Raw genomic sequence first — 15,979 nt, 5'->3', positions numbered from 1 at the left:
TCTTTAGCCTTGCTTCCATTATTAGCCGTAACGTCAGAATTGCCTCTCTCGTCCCGTTACTGTTCCTAAAGCCTAACTGATCGTCACCTAGCGCATTCTCAATTTTCTTTTCCACTCTTCAGTATATTATTCTTGTAAGCAGCTTCGATGCATGAGCTGTTAAGCTGATTGTGCGATAATTCTCGCACTTGTCAGCTCTTGCCGTCTTCGGAATTGTGTGGATGATGCTTTTCCGAAAGTCAGATGGTATGTCGCCAGACTCATATATTCTACACACCAACGTGAATAGTCGTTTTGTTGCCACTTCCCCCAATGATTTTAGAAATTCTGATGGAATGTTATCTAGCCCTTCTGCCTTATTTGACCGTAGGTCCTCCAAAGCTCTTTTAAATTCCGATTCTAATACTGGATCTCCTATCTCTTCTAAATCGACTCCTGTTTCCTCTTCTATCACATCAGACAAATCTTCACCCTCATAGAGGCTTTCAATGTATTCTTTCCAACTATCTGCTCTGTCCCCTGCATTTAACAGTGGAATTCCCGTTGCACTCTTAACGTTTCCACCGTTGCTTTTAATGTCACCAAAGGTTGTTTTGACTTTCCTGTATGCTGAGTTTGTCCTTCCGACAATCATATCTTTTTCGATGTCTTCACATTTTTCCTGCAGCCATTTCGTCTTAGCTTCCCTGCACTTCCTATTTATTTCATTCCTCAGCGACTTGTATTTCTGTATTCCTGATTTTCCCGGAACATGTTTGTACTTCCTCCTTTCATCAATCAACTGAAGTATTTCTTCTGTTACCCATGGTTTCTTCGCAGCTACCTTCTTTGTACCTATGTTTTCCTTCCCAACTTCTGTGATGGCCCTTTTTAGAGATGTCCATTCCTCTTCAACTGTACTGCGTACTGCGCTATTCCTTATTGCTGTATCTATAGCGTTAGAGAACTTCAAACGTATCTCGTCATTCCTTAATACTTCCGTATCCCACTTCTTTGTGTATTGATTTTTCCTGACTAATGTCTTGAACTTCAGCCTACTCTTCATTACTACTATATTGTGATCTGTGTCTATATCTGCTCCTGGGTACGCCTTACAGTCCAGTATCTGATTTCGGAATCTCTGTCTGACCATGATGTAATCTAATTGAAATCTTCCCGTATCTCCAGGCCTTTTCCAAGTATACCTCCTCCTCTTGTGATTCTTGAACAGGGTATTCGCTATTACTAGCTGAAACTTGCTACAGAACTCAATTAGTCTTTCTCCTCTTTCATTCCTTGTCCCAAGCCCATATTCTCCTGTAACATTTTCTTCTACTCCTTCCCCTACAACTACATTCCAGTCACCCATGACTGTTAGATTTTCGTCCCCCTTTACATACTGCATTACCCTTTCAATATCCTCATACACTTTCTCTATCTGTTCATCTTCAGCTTGCGACGTCGACATGTATACCTGAACTATCGTTGTCGGTGTTGGTGTGCTGTCGATTCTGATTAGAACAACCCGGTCACTGAACTGCTCACAGTAACACATCCTCCGCCCTACCTTCGTATTCATAACGAATCCTACACCTGTTATACCATTTTCTGCTGCTGTTGATATTACCCGATACTCATCTGACCAGAAATCCTTGTCTTCCTTCCACTTCACTTCACTGACCCCTACTATATCTAGATTGAGCCTTTGCATTTCCCTTTTCAGATTTTCTAGTTTCCCTACCACGTTCAAGCTTCTGACATTATACGCCCCGACTCGTAGAACGTTATCCTTTCGTTGATTATTCAATCTTTTTCTCATGGTAACCTCCCCCTTGGCAGTACCCTCCCGGAGATCCGAATGGGGGACTATTCCGGAATCTTTTGCCAATGGAGAGATCATCATGACACTTCTTCAATTACAGGCCACATGTCCTGTGGATACACGTTACGTGTCTTTAATGCAGTGTTTTCCATTGCCTTCTGCATCCTCATGTCGTTGATCATTGCTGATTCTTCCGCCTTTAGGGGCAGTTTCCCACCCCTAGGACAAGAGAGTGCCGTGCCCTGAACCTCTATCCGCTCCTCCGCCCTCTTTGACAAGGCCGTTGGCAGAATGAGGCTGACTTCTTATGCCGGAAGTCTTCGGCCGCCAATGCTGATTATTTATGAAAATTTAGGCAGTGGCGCGGATCGAACCCGGGACCGAAGACGTTTTGATTATGAATCAAAGACGCTACCCTTTTTTTTTTTTTTTTTTTTTACATTTAGGTTACTTGTACAAATGAGAATTCTAGTAACTAAGTGTTACAAGTAAGTGTTAACAACAAAGGTGGTATAAAAGAGTAATCAAAAAAATAAAAATATAAATCACTGATGTAATTCCAACTAAAAGGTTCTTCAATAATGTAACTGGTTCCACTTGGAGCCTCGCCATCGTTATCTGATATCTCCAATAGCGCCTTTGAAGGGCATCTGCTTTGAAGGGCATTCTGCTTCGCTAGTGCCTCAAGGAGAACAGCATCCTTGCAACAGCTTGTCTCTTCCTTCGCTCATGGCTGACAAGGCAGAACGTTCAGCCGTTAGTGTAATGCGGCACATAACATTAGCCGCAGCTTGGCACTCCCCAGCTGAGTGGGGGGTTAACGAAAACGCTGCGTAAATAATTTGCGAACAGCGTACGGTATTTCGGTGTGCGTTCGAGGGCATTGTGAGCATTTTGTAGGAACCACCAGTAATCAAGCTGCTCTTTCTCTCCGTCGCTAAAGATGTAGGCGACGGTAAGTCCTTTGAACCATGTAAGCGCATGATATTTTGCAGCCGGAAAGTAAGTTTCATCGGGACAGAGTAGGGTCTGAGGGTCAATCATTTCAGGTGTGACCCGGAGGTAACAAGCCAATATCTTCTGTGTTAGTCGCCAAACTCCGGACGATGATGCGCAAGTAAAACGGTGTTCATCGGTATCCAAATGGTGACAATCTGGGCAATAAGGGGAGTCTGCCAGTCCAATTGTGTGAAGTCGCTGTCGTGTGGCATATTTTTTGTTGGCGATCTGATACCACTTCGAACGCACCGTGGATGACAGGAAGTTGTGGTGTATCGTTTTCCACACTCTTGGCCAGTGAACCGTAGGGTACTTGTTTTCCACCACGTTATGGGGAACAGCCCGCATAAGGTTGGTATAAAAATCTTTCGCCTTTAGTGGACGTGTGGCGGAGAAGTTCGAGCTGACATAGCTGTAATCAATAATGAAGGTCGACATATGGGAGAGCTGTGGTGCGACGTGCGCTACCGACACCGGCGGGACGTTAGAGACTGGCATCAGGACCTGTAGTAAACGACCCGTGAGAGAGGTATATTGACTTTTCCATCGTTTCCTCATGTTGCTCATGTAAAGGGCAGCTGCTCTCGCCCTGACGTTTACCAATCCCAGTCCTCCTTTGTGCACTGGGAGGGTAAGAGTGTCGTATCGTACTTTAAAGATATGACCTGCGGAAACGTAGTAACTGAAGGCCGCCTGAAGCCGACGACCTATCTGCAGCGGTAGTGGGAGGACCTGTGCCACGTGGTTGAGTTTTGATGCCACGTAGAGGTTCAGGTATTCAACACGTTGTAGCTGATTCAAGTCCCGGAGCAGGTTCTGTCGCACCATTGCGCGTATGATCTGTAATAACCGTCGGTAGTTTGCTGCAGCTGTTTTACGTACGTCTTTCTTGAACGTGATTCCCAAATATCTCAGATCAGAAACTGGTGGGAGGGGAGCGAGGGCTTCCGGTCCGAGACCACGCCCAATATCCAACGCCGCCGACTTGTTGATGTTCAGAAGACTGCCTGCGGCATGTCCGTATCGCTCAATCCAGGTTAGTACGCTTCGAACTTCGTCATTGCAACGAACCAGCAGTAGCAGGTCGTCAGCGTATGTCCTATAGCGAAAGGTGACGTCCCGCAGCGTGATGCCAGATAGGCGGTGGTTAAGGCCCCCTAGGAGTGGCTCGAGTGCGATTGCATAAAGGTAGGTAGAAAGGGGACAACCCTGTCTTAGAGACCTCTTAATGGGTACTGGTCCTACCGTCCTTCCATTGACCTGGACGTGTGAGCTGGCTGCGGTCCAAAGACGCCGTAGGGTGTCGATGAGGCCCGGGGGGAATCCCATACAGCCCATCACTCGTAGGAGAAAGTTGTGGTGCACTCTATCAAAGGCGCGGTTGAAATCGACGGAGACGATCGCCGCTCTCAAACGGCACGCAGAAGCGATCGCTATTAAGTCCCTGCAGTCACCGGTGGCCATGTGTATGTTGGCTTCTCCCCCCTGCGACGTCTGTTCTGGAGCGAGGATCATCGGCAAAGTCGTCTTAATACGGCTCGCCATAATCCTGGTGAAAATCTTGTAATCGGCGTTCAGCATTGTAAGCGGCCGATAGTCGTTAATCGATAGCCCTCCACCTGGCTTGTGTACCGGTATGAGAAGACCTTCTACAAACGCTGGCGGCACAACACAGTCTGGAGACATAAGTTCGCGGAACATTATAACCCAGCGAGGCATCATGATGTCACGGAAAGTCCGGTAGAATTCGATGGGCAATCCATCAGGGCCAGGAGACTTATTGGCCGCACCTTTGTCCACAGCGTCTTCGACTTCTTCGAGTGAGATTTCCTCTGTTAGTGCATTCACGGTAGCCTCGTCGATAGTACGTGTTACCTGCTGTAACACTTCAGTAGTGGCCTCGTCATCGACGGTTCTTTCCTTGTAAAGATGACGAAAATGATCCCCCACCGCCTTTACTATGGTTGCCTGGGTCGTACATAAGCGACCGTCGTGTGTCCTGAGTTGTGTGATTAAATGTTGGCGTTGTCGGCGCTTATCCGCCACAACGTGATGCATAGTGGGTTCCTCTGCAACCGTTCGGTCGTGCCGTCGCGAGCGGACTACTGCACCTTCTAGTCGGCGCTTCGTCAATGATAGTATGTGAGCCTTGATTCTGCTTTGGTCATGTTGTCTCTCCGGGGAAGGGAGTAAGGCGTCGAGGTCCCTGAGTGCCGCGTAGTAAAAATCGAGGGTCTGTCGATGCCACGCAGTCACGTCCTTGCCATATTGCATAAGTGTCCTACGGATTGCTGGTTTGGCACAGAGGAGCCACCACTCCAGGGTCGAGGTGTACCGTGGGTGGCGGCGTTCACAGTCAGTCCACGTTGCTGCAACTTGCCGAAGGCAATCCAGGTCTTGGAGATGAGTTATGTTGAGCTTCCAAAAGCCATTGCTGCGCCAGACTTGTTGGGGGCGTAGGTGTATAGTGCAGATATAGGCACTGTGATCGGAATAGGCTTGAGGCCATAGTTCGGCGTCCACCACACCTTGTGTAAGATCTTGTGACACATATATGCGGTCAAGTCGGCTGGCCGAATGACTGGTAAGGTGAGTGTGGCCAGAGCGGTTACCGTGGACTTTTTCCCACGTGTCGCTCAAGTGAAGTTCTTGGATCATCGCACCCAGTTCCGGACAAGGCATGTAATGTGGGATTTGGTCCTTGGGGTGAAGTACGCAATTAAAATCGCCGGCGAAGACGCTGTGGTCGTATCGTCCAAGGAAAAGGGGAGCGACATCTGTGGAGTAGAATCTGGCGCGGTCGTGACGTCTTGTGGTACCCGACGGCGCGTAAACATTAATGAATCGGGTGTTGAGTGCCGTAAATGCTATTCCTCGCGCGGAGGGAAGAAAAGTGACGTCGGTAACTTCAATACCTTCACGCACTAATATTGCCACTCCGGTGTCTGCAGGGCTACCGGGCGTCACATGTGTGGCGTAACCGTAAAAGTGCGGGAGTGCAGTCGTTTTCACTTCTTGTAGGAAAGTAAAGTCTACTCCCATGGCTCGTATGGTTTCTTTCAAAAGTTGGATCTTGACAGGAGAACTGATCATATTGATATTCATAGTCGCCAGGCGGTAAGCCTGGCAACGCGTTGTTTGGGCGAGGTTATCCATGTTGAAGTTGGAGAGAAGCGAACATCGGAAGTGATGTCACCCCCCGCCAAACGAGGTCCTCCTTGTGCTGCTTATGCGGCATGATCCGGCGACGCTTCAGCTGGCCGCGGATCGGGATCTTGTGTCTCGACGTCCTCGGCCCACGAAGCGGGCGCGGATGTCTGTTCATGTTCCATAGCCTCGGAATGTTTGATAGTAAGGGACCGGGCGACTTCGCTGCCTGCACTGGTACCTTCCCGCTGCTCACTGTTTCTGTCAGTGGGCTGATGGTCGAAAGCTACATGTTTTTCTGTCTGTTCTGCAAGGTTGGAGTCAGTGGAAACAGCCTCAGCTTCGCGGCTGGCTTCTTGAGTGGTCAGTTGTTCTTCCCCGGCCGAATGCGAACCACTGTGTTCCGACACGGTCCGACGACGGCGCTTTCGGCGTTTCGGTGATCGCTGTTTCCGTACATGGCCTTCATTGTCAGAAGACGGCACTGACTCACGCTCCGCCGGAACAAACGCTTCGGTCGGTACAATAAGGGAATCACTTGCCATCTTACTGCCGTCAATGTCTGTCGCGTTCGGTAGCTCCAGAGTCGTAGTACTATTTTCCACCACTGGCCAGGTCGGCGGATCATCTAGGTTTTTGTCCGTGGAAAGTGATTCCTGTACCGCTGAAACGGTCGGCTGTGTCTGTTGTGCGGAGAACGTCGTGAGCGCCGCCGCGTAAGTCACGGGTAGAATAGTCTTCGTCGCTGGTGGTGCAACGTCCTTCGGTGGGAGTTGTGTGATCCGACGCTGGAGGCACTCGGAACGAAGGTGACCTTTCTTGCCGCATCCGGAACACGTCTTCGGCTGGCCGTCATAAATAACTATGGCCCGGCATCCTCCTATCTGTAGATAGGATGGCACGTGTCGTTGGAGATCTATGCGCACTTGGCGTACTCCATTGAGTACTGGATACGTCTTAAACTGGGTCCATTTTTCAGCCACGTGTTCGTGTACCGTGCCGTAGGGGCGGAGCGCCGCTACAACTTCTGCCGCCGGGAGTTCAAATGGAAGTTCGAATATGCGTATAGTCCGCAGTCCCATTGCGGCGTGGCCGACCTCGACGTTGCCAACATTGCCATCTGCGTGGCAGAAGCGTAGTTCTTGTTTCATCTCACGAAGCACCTTGTCGCATGTAGTTTCGTTTATGAGTTTTACATAGACCGTGCTACTGACGATCGAAAAGTGAATGCCGACAATGTCGGCAGCCGGGATCTTGGCTTCCTCTTTTAAAAAGCGTTCGACTTCGAGCGCCTTTGGTCGGGTAAAGTCGTTCCGAAATGTGAATTTCAAGGTTGATCTTCTGAATTGGTTTGCCATGGTCTTGTAGCGCTACGTCATCATGTTAGTGTCGGCCGAAGAAAGTAAACAAGGCGCGCGGGCCCTCTCTGACAGCGGAGAGCACACACCGCACGTCTGCTTCGCTCGGCTGCGAGAGCCGCACTGGTATTGATTCTTCCTGACTAATGTCTTGAACTTCAGCCTACTCTTCATTACTACTATATTGTGATCTGTGTCTATATCTGCTCCTGGGTACGCCTTACAGTCCAGTATCTGATTTCGGAATCTCTGTCTGACCATGATGTAATCTAATTGAAATCTTCCCGTATTTCCAGGCCTTTTCCAAGTATACCTCCTCCTCTTGTGATTCTTGAACAAGGTATTCGCTATTACTAGCTGAAACTTGCTACGGAACTCGATTAGTCTTTCTCCTCTTTCATTCCTTGTCCCAAGCCCATATTCTCCTGTAACATTTTCTTCTACTCCTTCCCCTACAACTACATTCCAGTCACCCATGACTGTTAGATTTTCGTCCCCCTTTACATACTGCATTACCCTTTCAATATCCTCATACACTTTCTCTATCTGTTCATCTTCAGCTTGCGACGTCGACATGTATACCTGAACTATCGTTGTCGGTGTTGGTGTGCTGTCGATTCTGATTAGAACAACCCGGTCACTGAACTGCTCACAGTAACACATCCTCCGCCCTACCTTCGTATTCATAACGAATCCTACACCTGTTATACCATTTTCTGCTGCTGTTGATATTACCCGATACTCATCTGACCAGAAATCCTTGTCTTCCTTCCACTTCACTTCACTGACCCCTACTATATCTAGATTGAGCCTTTGCATTTCCCTTTTCAGATTTTCTAGTTTCCCTACCACGTTCAAGCTTCTGACATTATACGCCCCGACTCGTAGAACGTTATCCTTTCGTTGATTATTCAATCTTTTTCTCATGGTAACCTCCCCCTTGGCAGTACCCTCCCGGAGATCCGAATGGGGGACTATTCCGGAATCTTTTGCCAATGGAGAGATCATCATGACACTTCTTCAATTACAGGCCACATGTCCTGTGGATACACGTTACGTGTCTTTAATGCAGTGTTTTCCATTGCCTTCTGCATCCTCATGTCGTTGATCATTGCTGATTCTTCCGCCTTTAGGGGCAGTTTCCCACCCCTAGGACAAGAGAGTGCCGTGCCCTGAACCTCTATCCGCTCCTCCGCCCTCTTTGACAAGGCCGTTGGCAGAATGAGGCTGACTTCTTATGCCGGAAGTCTTCGGCCGCCAATGCTGATTATTTATGAAAATTTAGGCAGTGGCGCGGATCGAACCCGGGACCGAAGACGTTTTGATTATGAATCAAAGACGCTACCCCTAGACCACGGGGACTACCCCTAGACCCGGGTAGAAATCGAATAAACCACTTTTGACATGCTCGAGCCTTACTGCGTCGTCCCCGTATAGAGCACAAATCTTGCCTACATTGTGAGTCGATTTTCCCATTATGATAGTAAAACAGCATAAGATATTGGAAACGTTTCTCCTTCCTTTCAATATCTTGTGTTGTACATCCATCATTTCACGATTTTAATATTTTAAGATAACTTAATTTCAGCTACATCATGTAATGTGCCATATTTACAATTTCTCTTTTATTTGCATTCAACAGTCTTCTGAACGGATTGATGTGACCCGCTACGTGTTCCTCTCCTTTGCCAACCTCTTCTTCTCAAAGTAGCACTTGCAACATACTCCCTTGATTATTTGCAGGATGTATTCAACATCGGTTTTCCTGTACCACGTTTATCCTCCACAACTCCCTCTAGTACCGGAAGTTAGGTTAGTTAGTTGCCGTAACAGATGTTCTACCATCCTCTCTCTTCTTCTTGTCAGTGTTTCCAAATATTTCTTTCCCCGTCGATTCACCGGGAAACCTCCTCATTCCTTACCTCCACTTGATTTTTAACATTCTTTGAAGCACTGCAACTCGAAGGCTTCGATTCTCTTCCTTTCCGATTTCACACTGTCCGTATTTCACTACCGTACATTGTTGTGCTCCAAACGTGCATTTTCAGAATTTCTTCCTCAGATTAAGGCTTCTGTAGGCCTGTGTCTGCTTAAGTAGACTTCACTTGGACATGATTGTCGTTTCCACGAGAGCTACTCTATTTTTATGTTTTCTTTGCTGCGGACGTCATGGGTTATTTAGTAACCTAGGCAGCAGAATTCCTTAACTCATCTATTTAGTGTTTACCAACGCTGATAAGCTTTTCGTCTTTTCATTTCTGCTACTTCTCATTACTTTCGTGTTTCTTCTGTTTGCTCTCAGTCCCTATTATGCACTCATTACTGTTCGTTCCATTCAGCAAATCTTGTATCCGTTCTTCACTTTCACTGAGGATAGCAATGTCATCAGCGACTCTGATCATTGATTTCCTTTCACCTTGAATTTTAATCCTATTCTTGAACCTAGGTCGTATTTCCGTCACTGCTTCTTCGAGTTATATATTGAACATTAGGAGCTATAGACTACATCCCTGTCTTACACGATTTTTAATCCGAGCACTTGGTTCTTTACCTTCCACTCTTATTGTTCTCTCTTGACTTTTTTTACATGTTGTATATTACTCGTCTTTCCGTATCGCTTACTCGTATTTTTCTGAGAATTTCGAACATTTTGCACCATTTCAAACTATCGAACGCTTTTCGCAGATCGGCAACTCCTATGAACATGTCTTCATTTTTTTAATTCTTGCTTCCATTACCAACCGCAACGTCAGGATTACCTCTCTGCTGCCTTCACCTTCCCCAAAGCCAAACTGATAATCATCTAGCAAATCTCCGATTTTGTTTTCTATTATTCTCGATATTATTCTTGTCAGCAACTGTGATGCTTGAGTGGTTTAGTTAATGTAGTCAGCCATTGCAATCTGCGGTCGTGTGGATGATGTTCTTCTGAAAGTGGAGTGGAAACGAGAAGCTGGAGAATAGTTTTGGCAGTGGGAAGACGAAGGAACTGAATGATCTCGTGCTAAGCGCTAGGCTCATTTCTTTCCACAGCCCTACTTAATATATTTTACAATAACGGGGATGTGCTATGAGCCATTTTCAGCTGTTGAGCCTGCTCGATAATGACGAAATGGTCGAAACTAATGTAATACTTCTCATTAATTATCTGGTACTAATCTATATCTTTGTCGTAATGAGGCATTCTGGCTGGCGCCTTAGGAGGCAGCCACAGGCCGTACAGCCCAGTACTGCGGGTTGTCCTGACTAGGCGTCTACGGCTCTACCATAGCCCAGTGCGTCTGTTACAGCCGCAGCAATATCTGGAGGCGCCACATGTGTCGGATACAGTTTTTAGCCAAATGACACTGGAATGACTTCCTAATATTTCTCCGACGGACGACCTTAACGAGTGACAGCCCAGCAACACGCCAGTCAGTGCGAAGTCCAGTTTCGACATCGACTTTTCGAAGTCGCCAGTGCAGTTTCGCGTCTACGTGCCATCACACCTATCTGCAACCGTCGTTCGCCACTGACATCTATGGCTCGTGATGCACCACAGTTGCCTCAACGCTACTTTTGGATAGCGCCGTTTTGCCATGCACGATACATTTGAAGTACAGCGGCACGCGAACAGTTTACATTTGGATAACTGGAACTTGCACTGACTGGCGAGTTGCTGCTTTGACACTCGTTAAGGTCGCCCGGTAGAGATTCCACTGTCACGTGGCTCGAGAATGTATCCGGCCTCCAGATATTGTAACGGCTGTCACAGGCACACTGGGCTGTTGTAGAGCTATAGGCCCCTAGTCACGACAACCCGCAGTACCGGGCTGTGCGGCGTGTGGCTGCCTTCTAAGGCGCCAGCCAGAATGCCACCGGACGACAAAGTTATAGGCAAGTATTAGCAGGTAACTAATTAGAGGTATTACATAAGTTTCGACCTTTTCGTCATCATCGAGCAGGCGCAACAGCTGAAAATGGCTCATAGCACATCCCAATTATTGTAAAATATATTAAATAGGGCTGTGGAATGGATTGAGCCTAGCACTTAGCACGAGATCATTCAGTTCCTCCGTCTTCCCACCATCAAAACTATTATCCGGTTTCTGGTTTCCAGTCCACTTTCAGGAGAACATCATCCATACGACCGCAGAGATTTCAATGGCTGGTAGTCGCTCTATGGATCCTCAGCCTAGAAATCTAGAGCAGCTGGCCAGTGCATTGCTCCACATACCTGTCAGTATCTTCCAGAACCTCCCTGACTTCCTGCACTTGTCACAGCGGTCAACGTTGCAATATGTAGTGATTAAGACTTCTAACAGGCAATCAGATTAATGTGACTGGACAATGTAGAGCGCGTCCTTCTTTTATGGTGACAACTGTTAAGACTGCATCAGACAAAAGACGAAAACAAGAGCAGCGATACATCTGCCAAATAGAGCTTCCTGCCGAAAAAAATCATCTCAAAACAACATAATATGTCACGAAAATAAACGGATAGACCACACTCACTAATGATGGAGGCCTGTACATAACACTAACACCAGCATAAAAAAGCTTATAAGTACCTTTTTGTAACATATAATTTTTTTTATTAAAGCTGTGGCACATGCCGAAAGCCTGTTAATGCAGCTCACACACTTCACTTACTGCAAACTGATTTGCAGTTAACTGACAGAAGACATACGTCATATAATAATGAAAAGGATTGGCTCTCTTGGCATTGTCTATTAGTTGGATCCTCGAAAGCTTCTCTACCGATGAGAAATATTATCATGAAGTAACACATACTAAAGGCAGTCTGATACTTTACAAGACAAAAGCTTGATATCAAGTATTGAGACATAATTCAACGTTATATGATATTGTTCTTGTTGTAATTTCAGTCGGGTAACGACTTGCTCGTTTGCTATTTCATGGATAATGAACCATACAGACTGAGATATAGGCCATGAGCACTCTGTGTCCATCGAATAGTGATGCGTGGTACTTAATGAAATTAAGGAAAACGTGGAAGGGAGGACCCACCAAACTTTCTTTTCACATAACCTGTTTATTTAGCTATATACAAACTATGTTTCACAGATAATCGAAACATTTAACCATAAGATTTTCTTCAAGGAAATGAACAAATTTACAAAATTCTTTTGACCTTAAACCTTAAGTTGAATAAACTTTTAATTTTTGCAAAAGAAATCTGAAGTGTTGTATTTCAAAACAGCAAGCAATATGACGTTGATTACAAGACGGCTGGACCTGCAGCCCGCCCGGTATCGGGTGAAACAGCGGTGTTTACTACCGCGCTGGCCACAGTCTGTCTTATTAAATGCCTTTCCGCAAGCACCAATGATGACAAGAGTAATTCAGTTACTCAAAACAGATGACTTAACTTTTCATTTGAAAGCTGTATGTCGTAAGGTTTGGGGGTAAGATGAGCAACTGTGCTTAAAGGTTAAATAGATTAGCAAACAATATGATAAGGTTTACTTCAAAGCAACCAACCTCTTAATTTCAATCGGCAACCAAGGTGCAACTTTATCCCACCCCGTCCCTTTTGACAATTTTATTTTGACTAAAGCCCTGGTGACAGTTGGCTGTTAATATTTCCGCAGTTAAACTGACTGTCAGTTTTTAAGACCGCTCTGAAGGAACATCTTAAAACATTGCTTGTGAGCACTTATTACAAGAGAACTCACTCCGCGGAACCACAAGATCCAGCTAAAATGCACGAATAATGATCTGGTCTTTCAAACACAGAAACGAACAGTTTAGCACAGCATGTTGTTCAGATTATAACTAATGACTGAGAAATGCAATTACAATCAAAGAACTGAACCGGTTAGCATCTAAATCTGACAACAAGACCCCTGTTTTGTTTAACGGCAACCTGTGCCATAGTATAATTTTTCCGGCTTTATTTACGACAAAGTGCTGATTACTTAGAACATTAATGATCGGGTACAAACCAGAGAGGAGAGGCAATATAATAGTGGGACAATTTTTCAAACAACCATTAGTGTCTTGGTACAATACCGCTGCCTATATTCACGACCAAAGAGCCGACCGAGTAAAACTCTGAGGGTCAGATACAAACCAGAAAAAAATGAGACAGGTAGACAATGAAGCAAATCGCCACGAGGATTACAGACTGTTACTCCCCTTTATCAGCAAGCAGTTCCATGGATCCACGGTGCGTCGCAGCGGCTACTGAGTGGTGCCGATGAAAGCCAGGTAGAAGAGGGCAGCCAGGCCACGAGCGGTCGTCCGACACGAAAGTTGCCAACCAACCGGCGGGATGTCGGCCTGCTGCTTGAAGTCGACGCTGATCCCGGTGAAGTACTCGAGTATCTTCGCTCTGAGCAGGCCCTCCTTGAGCAGTTCGTGACTTCGGTGGCTCGGACCTCGTGATCACCTGTTGTTGCGACGCTACCGCCAATCCCCAAACTTCGTGTCCGACTCTCGGGCCAGTGAACCTCGTATATCCATCAGCAAGCAAAGACCTTCTAAGGATACAACCCACAGAAACCAGCTCTTCTTCATAGATATTCGCAATGGGGCCGTAAGAGGGCTAGTCGATCCTGAGCCAGTGGCGCCAGACCTGAAAAGTCAACTAACTCAATGGCGTCACGGCTCAATCTCTCATTCTGATGTTAAGTTTCTCGCTGTTCTCATTTCTGCTACTGCTCATCGCTTTCGTCTTTCTTCGACTTGTTCTCAATCCATATTGTGTATTCATTAGACTGTTCTTCTCGTTCTACAGATTCTGCAGTTCTTCTTCACCTCCGCTGCAGATAGCAATGTCGTCCACGAATCTTATGACTTATTTCCTCTCATCATGAATTTTAACCCCACTATTCAACCTTTCTTTCAATTCTTTCATTTCCATCATTGCTTACTCTGTGTATAGTAATACACGAAAACTGAAGGTGGAGGGGGACAGAGAAATGAAAGGAAGAGGAAGTGACTATTGATGTCAGTTGCATCGCGAATTGATGCGGAACCAGCGGCGGTGAGTGAAAATATATGCCAGAGCGAGATTCGAACGTGCATACTAGGCAGCTGCGTTAACCACTGCGCCATACGGACACAGTGTTTATCGCAGCCACGCGTCCTATCTTGGCACGCATCTCAAATGACTCACACTGCCACCTAACCGCAGTCCCTGTCTACGTCTTCCAAGCTCACTACTTGCACATTCCCACAGCAGGCCAGACGTAATAGAGCGTCCGTGCTGAAGAAGGTGAAAACATTGCCCATCGAGGCAAATCAATAATATGTATAGATTTGCACTGCAAGGCGACAGACTGCATCCCTGATTTACACCACATTTTGTTCGAGCGATTGTTTCTTGTTCCTCCAGTGTCATCTTCGAGAGGATATAATATATGAATACACTACTGGCCATTAAAATTGCTACACGACGAAGGTGACGCGCTACAGACCCGAAATTTAACCGACAGCAAGAACATGCTGTGATATGCAAATGATTATCTTTTTAGAGCATTCACACAAGGTTGGTGCCGGTGGCGACACCTAAAACGTGCTGACATGAGGAAAGATTCCAACCGATTTGTCATAAACAAACAGCAGTTGACCGGCGTTGCCTATCGCGATTGCTGTTTATCATATTGCGACACTGCTGCTCGCATTGGTCGAGATCCACTGACTGTTGGCAGAATATGGAATCGGTGGGTTCAGAAGGGTAATACGGATCGCCATGATGGATCCCAACGGCCTCGTATCACTAGCAGTTGAAATGACAGGCATCTTATACGCATGGCAGTAACGGATCGTGCAGCCACGTCTCGATCCCTGCGTCAACAAGACAACAACCATCACCACGAACAGTTCGACGACGTTTGCAGCAGCATGGACTATCAGCTCGGAGACCATGGCTGCGGTTACCCTTGGCGCAGCATCACAGACAGGAGCGCCTGCGATGGTGTACTCAACGGCGAACCTGGGTGCACGAATGGCAAAACGTCATTTTTTAGGATGAGTCCAGGTTCTGTTTACAGCATCATGATGGTCGCATCCGTGTTTGGCGACATCGCGGTGAACGCACATTGGAAGCGTGTATTCGTCATCACCTTACTGGCGTATCACCCGGCGTAATGGTATGGGGTGCCACTGGTTACACGTCCCGGTCACCTCTTGTTCGCATTGACGGCACTGCGGCACTTTGAACAGTGGACGTTATATTTCAGATGTCTTACGACCCGTGGCTCTACCCTTCATTCGATCCCGGTGAAACCCTTCATTTCAGCAGGATAATGCACGGCCACAAGTTGCAGGTCCTGTACGGGCCTTTCTGGATAAAGAAAATGTTCGACTGCTGCCCTGGCCAGCACATTCTCCAGATCTATCACCAACTGAAAACGTCTGGTCAATGGTGGCCGAGTAACTGGCTCGTCACAATACGCCAGTCACTACTCTTGATGAAATGTGGTATCGTGTTGAAGCTGCATAGGGAGCTGTACCTGTAGAAGCCATCCACGCTCTGTTTGACTCAATGCCCAGGCGTTATTACGGCCAGAGGTGGTTGTTCTGGGTATTGATTTCTCAGGATGTAAGCACCCAAATTGTGTGAAAATGTAATCACATGTCAGTTCTAGTATAATATATTTGTCCCATGAATACCCGTTTATCATCTGCATTTCTTCTTGTTGTAGCAGTTCTAATGGCCAGTAGT

At 46.6% G+C, this 15,979-nt stretch overlaps 1 protein-coding gene across 1 annotated transcript in view; it reads left to right on the top strand.

The window, feature by feature from the left end:
• LOC126235336 (uncharacterized) overlaps window positions 1-15,979 on the top strand; it is a 148,037-nt gene that overhangs the window by 37,273 nt on the left and 94,785 nt on the right. The gene's annotated exons all lie outside the window — the stretch shown is intronic.

This window comes from Schistocerca nitens, chromosome 2 (genome assembly GCF_023898315.1).
Source record: "Schistocerca nitens isolate TAMUIC-IGC-003100 chromosome 2, iqSchNite1.1, whole genome shotgun sequence".
Lineage (NCBI taxonomy): Eukaryota > Metazoa > Arthropoda > Insecta > Orthoptera > Acrididae > Schistocerca > Schistocerca nitens.
The sequence above is the reverse complement of the archived record's forward strand: the minus strand, read 5'-3'. Positions and strand labels throughout refer to the sequence as shown.